This window comes from Gossypium hirsutum, chromosome A09 (assembly GCF_007990345.1).
Source record: "Gossypium hirsutum isolate 1008001.06 chromosome A09, Gossypium_hirsutum_v2.1, whole genome shotgun sequence".
NCBI classification, from domain to species: Eukaryota; Viridiplantae; Streptophyta; class Magnoliopsida; order Malvales; family Malvaceae; genus Gossypium; species Gossypium hirsutum.
This window is the reverse complement of record NC_053432.1, coordinates 18,368,420-18,374,321: the sequence shown is the minus strand read 5'-3', so window position 1 is coordinate 18,374,321 and position 5,902 is coordinate 18,368,420. Positions and strand designations below refer to the sequence as shown.

The 5,902-nt window shown below is 39.9% G+C and overlaps 1 non-coding gene across 1 annotated transcript; it reads left to right on the top strand.

The window, feature by feature from the left end:
• Positions 1-5,796: 5,796 nt before the first annotated feature.
• LOC121206842 (small nucleolar RNA R71) lies at positions 5,797-5,902 on the top strand. The gene has a single exon (XR_005902014.1). It is a non-coding gene; the product is annotated as a small nucleolar RNA R71 (small nucleolar RNA).

Genomic DNA, 5,902 nt, shown 5'->3' with positions numbered 1-5,902 from the left:
TTCTTCGTTTTGGCCCGTTTCTCGTTCCTTTCACTGTCTTATGCTCACCTAAGTATAAAACTTGAAATTAAGGCATTAGGAGCATCGAATTCACCAAATCTAAGGAAAAATCATCCATAAAATGTGCTAAGCATGGGATAGAAATATGTATATATTGCGGTTTATCAAATACCCCCACACTTAAGCATTTGCTTATCCTCAAGAAAAATCCTCAACTCATAATCAAAATAAATTCTTCTCAACTTATAATTTCTATCGATAATATCTCAAAATAATCCATAGGTAATCATACATTGAAAATTCAACTGAAAGAACATCAAAGTTTCAAACATTCTAAGTTGAGCATTTTATTATGAAAACATAGGTGTCTTCCCTCATCTAAATAGTTACCTTTGATTCAAAATATCACAGAGTTTCACATCCTCACTAAATATTCACTCAAATCACTCGCGGTGTTTAAGTACAATAAATGAAGCACTCAATAGCCAATAATGAAAAGTCATTACCATATGCTTGCATGAAAATCAAATATCCACCACTACAAATTGAGATGAAAAATTAATTAAAAGGTCTTTAGAGGGTTGTAACATGGCTTTGGTTAGAGGGTGTGGTCACAAGTTGAAAGAAAGGGTTAGAATCGAGATTGAATTGAAAAATTGCCTAACTAGAAAAATAACTAGTCATCAATTGCGTACAACACAACTTTTTCTCAGAATATGGAATTTAACTTCTTTAGCTCAGAAGATCACTACTACTAATATGTATACATGTATTTTTTTAAGAACAAGTCATATCAAAAAATAGAATAAAACATAGCTAAGAAACTATTCCAACTCAGATCTCGACAAAAATAGGAATCAAATTAATTTAGGGGATTTCAACAATAATGAGTTATGGGTTAATATTGAGGGTAAATCAATGAATGGGTTGTTAAGCTCAAGGGGGTTTACTAAGGGTTAATTGTGAAGGTAGGCTTTTATAGAGTGAGTGGGTTAAACCTAAGTGCCTTTATCATTTTGACATATCAAATCAAATGGTATGGTCTTGACATGCATAATCAAGCAAGTTCTAGAATAACAATTCAATACTAACGCACTCATAATGAAAGTAGGCATGGAAGAAATAATAGATGCTCTAAAGGTTTAAGATTTCACAAAAATTATGGCTTTTTGATGTTTAAACTTGTGAATTCCAACTCAAAATAATACCTAAACTTAGGGAAACAACCTAAAAGTTTTTAATTCTTCAAAAATCAACTTATCATGCTTGATTCTCTAATGTCTCAAAGTTTACACAATCAATGTATAAATGCCTATCTTTTAATTCAAGACATATCAATAAAAATCTTAAATTAATTAAAATTCATTCTAATAGTGATATGAGTAATTCACGTGAGAATAAGACAATATTCAGGGGTTTCTAATGGTGATATAAAAGATCCCCCCACACTCAAGATGTACATTTCCCTCAATGTACAAAGATAGATATTTGAAAAAGACAGATATATAATCATAAGATAGGGAGAGAAGTGAAACTTCCTGAATGATGAATGGATTCCTCGAACTGGAGTTTTGGAGAGTAATCAGTGTGAGAGTGGAGGAGGATACTCCAGTGGTGGTAGAGGTTATTAGTCCATAAGTCATGCGCCAAAAGAATATTATATCTGGTGGTAGCTATGGTAGTGGTCGAGCAGGACATGGCAGTCGTGGAGAACCTTTCCCGGTGGAGTTTTTAGTTCCTATATGATGATGAGCTGACGAGCTCTTTATAACTGTGACAAAATTAGGAACTTTTTAAGAAATATAAGGAAGCATAATTACTTGTAATGGAATAGTCGAAATTGATAATTGTATAATAAGAATTATAAAAGTAGTCTTAAAATAGAATAAACATAAAACATAAAATAATAAATAAAAGTTTTTAAACATCTTCATCGCTAGGTGGTTCGCAAGATGGGGGTGGCGATGAGATGTGGAATTGCTAACAAATCTGGTGTAGTGTAGCATCAATGTGATCGAAGCGCTAAAAACACTACTGCTCGAATCAAGTTAGGCACTCAGAGATGTCAGCGTATGAAGCCACCGCATGAACTGGACGAGAAGGAGGTGGTGGCTGAGTTCTTGGGTCCTCATGACGTGGTGGGAAATCATCAGTAATGTCCTCGGGATCTCCCTCATCGGCTGATTAGGCGAGGCGATACTGAGGAGGGTAGGTTCCTTGGCGCTTCTCGATCATCGTCATACTAAGTATGCTCGAGATGCCTTGTGGGGACATCTGGCCAATAAGAGTTAGGGAGGATGATTGAGGTACTGTGTTGAGGAGCCCGAGGTGCTGTGCCAGTCAAGTCATGAGGGGCCAATGGAGATGACCCCCTTCCGATGCTGCTTCGTCTGGTGGTGAATGGCGAGGGCAACAAAGTAGGCGAGGTCGAGTACATGCCCGTTCACCATGCTCCATAGAAAGTAGGCATCGTGAGTGTTGATGACGCTGATGCTCTTTTGACGTCCTGTCAAAGTGTGTGCCAAAATGGCATGTAGGTACCTCAAGAAGGGAGAGAGAGTCGATGCCTTGGAGCGACTCAGGTCGTAGGTGGCTGAACCGGGGACCAAAGCTTAGCAGCACTTCGAGGGAGAGTAGTGGATGTGGCAACAGAGAGTGTCGAGGTTGTTCTCATCCATGAACTCCTCTATGTATAGGCCCAAACTATACTGAACTCGGGCACATCCAACTAGCGGACTAAATCACCGAGACGGAACTAGACTGTTCCAAGATCATCAAAGTTGGTCATGACATCTTGAACATGGAATGTCGAGCAAAGTTCAAGTGTGAGCTCAAGGTACGTCGGCTCGATGATCGTAAAGAAGAGGTCCAATGGATCGATTTTCAGGAGTGCTCGTACATCGTCAGCCAACTGGACTTGTTCAAGCGCTGTCCAGTCAATGCAATGGCCCACACCTAGAGGTCGGGCCCGTAGGATTTGGAATAGTTCCTCCTAATTTCTAGGTGGAAATTGGAGGTATGGGTGGCAAATTTCTACAGTAGGGCACGAGGAAGACGCCTCTTTCTACTTTTTCAAAACGGGGACGACAGTGTTCTTGCCACGTGAGCTTGACATGGTATGCACTAAAAAGATGAGAATGAGTGTCGAAAATAGAGTTGGAGGTGACGCACGGGCATGGCAGGGAGGCTGTGTGGACTTGCAGCGGCTAGGGTTAAGGATTTTGGGTGAAGAAGATGATGAATAGTAAAGGGTATTTATAGATTTTGGGACCCACGGCTAGGGGACACGCCAGTGTTCCCCAATTTTTTGCCCGTGTGATTCGCGAATTTTGAATTTGGACGCGTTTGACATTTTGCCCACGCATGTATTCCTTGGGCATGTGGGTGCACACGACCGTGTCTGTCTTCGTTCTCTTCTCCCATACCTGTGTATGTAGGCCCGCGCCCGTGTTAATCTGACAGGTTTGACCACAGGTTCTAGACACGGGAGTCGCAAATGCCCGTGCTATTTTCTCAGGTTCAACCACGTTCTACGAGATGGGCGTGTCACATGCCCGTGTTGTTTTGGTAGATTCACCCACAGTCCTAACACACGGTAGTGGTGACTTATCGCATCCCGTGTTGGGGAAAATTTTACCCTATTTTTACAAAGCCTAAGGCACGTCCGTGTGCTTGACCGTGTGAGTGTGGTAAACCTGTATTCAAGAGCTCTATTAGTAAGTTAGGTGTTCAAACACTCAAAATTTAAAGAAGTTAATACCATTAGTGCTCGGGTTGCCTCCCGAGAAGTGCTTATTTAAAGTCTAAGCTGAACTTACCTCTCTAGTGAATGGTCATAGTGGTTCGAGGAGTTTATACTCCTCATTCCTACTATGAATCCCCTCAAAATAAAGTTTTAGGCAAGTATTGTTTACCTTAAAGGTGCCGAATTTGGGATGACTTACCTTGACTGTACCAAATGGGAAAATGCAAAGTACCATAAGAGGAATTTCTTTATTCGGTTTGGCAGTGTCAATGTGAGGATCTGCGGCATCTAATGAAACTTTATCTCCAACCTTAAGTTGATTTGGTGAGGCATTAAGCTCGATCTGGCGTAGTTTTTATTTATCGTGTTTTCTCGGTTTAAATGTCAGCCATTCATCTAACTCATCTATTCATAACCTTCATTCTTCATGGGTAGATTCTTTGTTGTGGATTGAACATTGCTCATGCGTGTCCTTCTAACTTATTTCCTGCAAAATAGGTTGCACTGTATGATCAACCTTAGTAGAACAATTTGTACAATCACCTTTAATTTTTGATGTGTTGTTCGGGTTGTGATCTTGAAGGTTGATTGTTTCGTCTCCTACACGACGTGTGAGTTCACCTGTGCCAACGTCAATAATTGTTCTAGCAGTTGCTGAAAAGGGCCTTCCCAAAATTAAAGGAACATTACTGTCCTCTTCTATGTCTAAAACAACAAAATCAACTGGAATATAAATTTATCAATTTTGACGAGTACGTCTTCAATGATACCCCTAGGAAATCTGACAGTTTTATCTGCTAATTGAATGCTCATCCTAGTTTGTTTGGGTTTCCCTAGACCTAGTTGTTTAAACAATTTGTAAGGCATAACATTGATACTAGCCCCTAGAAAAGCCAACGCATTATTAACATCTAAACTACCAATTAAACAAGGAATCGTAAAACTCCCTATATCTTTTAGTCTGTTGGGTAGTTTATTCCAAAGAATGGCTGAGCAAACTGCGTTCAGCTCCACATGTGACCTTTCATCTAACTTTTGTTTATTTGCTAGAAGCTCCTTTAAAAATTTGACTGCGTTCGGCATCTGCTAAAGTGCTTCAATAAACAGTAGGTTAATATGTAGTTTCTTTAAAAGTTTAAGGAATTTACCAAATTGTTCGTCTAAGCAGTCTTTCCTTGTCGCATTGGGGTATGGCACACGAGGTTTATATTCTGTACTTACCAATTTCCTTTTGGCTACCTCATTCTTACCTTCGCTTACCACCGGTTCTAGCCTTGGTTTTGACACTAACCCTTCCTCATCTTGAATGGCAATTGCGTTGAGTTGCTCCCTTGGGTTAGATTCAGTGTTGCTTAGTAGGCTACCTTGTGGTCATTAGAAAATTAACTTGGCGAGCTGTCCAATCTGAGTTTCGAGCCCCTAGATTGATGCTTGTTGATTTTTAAGTGCCGTCTCAGTATTCTAAAAACTAGACTCTAACACCGAGATGAATTTGGTTAGCATCTCCTCAAGGTTTGACTTTTTCTCCTGCTGGTATGGTGGTTGTTGAAAGCCTGAAGGGGGTGTTGGTTTCTAACTTCCTTGGCCTCCCTATGAAAAATTTGGGTGATTCCTCCAACTTGCATTGTAAGTATTGCTATAAGAATTGTTTTGAGATAGAGGATTATTACCCATGTAATTTAACTGCTTGTTCTCCATGTTGTAGCCATAAGGTGGGTCTTCTGAATTGCTCGATCCACCTCTATTTGCTTCGCACTGCATTACTGGGTGAACCTGTAAAGAACTAAGAAAACCATCAATTTTCTTATTTAAGAGTTCTACCTGATTAGAGAGCATGGTGATCGAATCGACGTTATAAACACTGGCTATTTTCGTTGGCTTTGTCCGCATGACTTGCCACTGATAGCTATTTAGTGACATCTCCTCTATAAATTCATAGGCATCTTCAGGTATTTTATTATTGATGGTTCCGCTAGTAGCTGCGTCAACCATTTGTCGAGTTGAAGGATTCAGGCCATTATGAATAGTTTGAACCTGTAGCCAGAGTGGTCACCCATGGTGAGGGCATCTTCGCAAAAGGTCCTTATATCTCTCCCATGCATCGTAGAGTGTTTCTAAATCCATCTGCACAAAAGAAGAGATATCATTACGTAATTT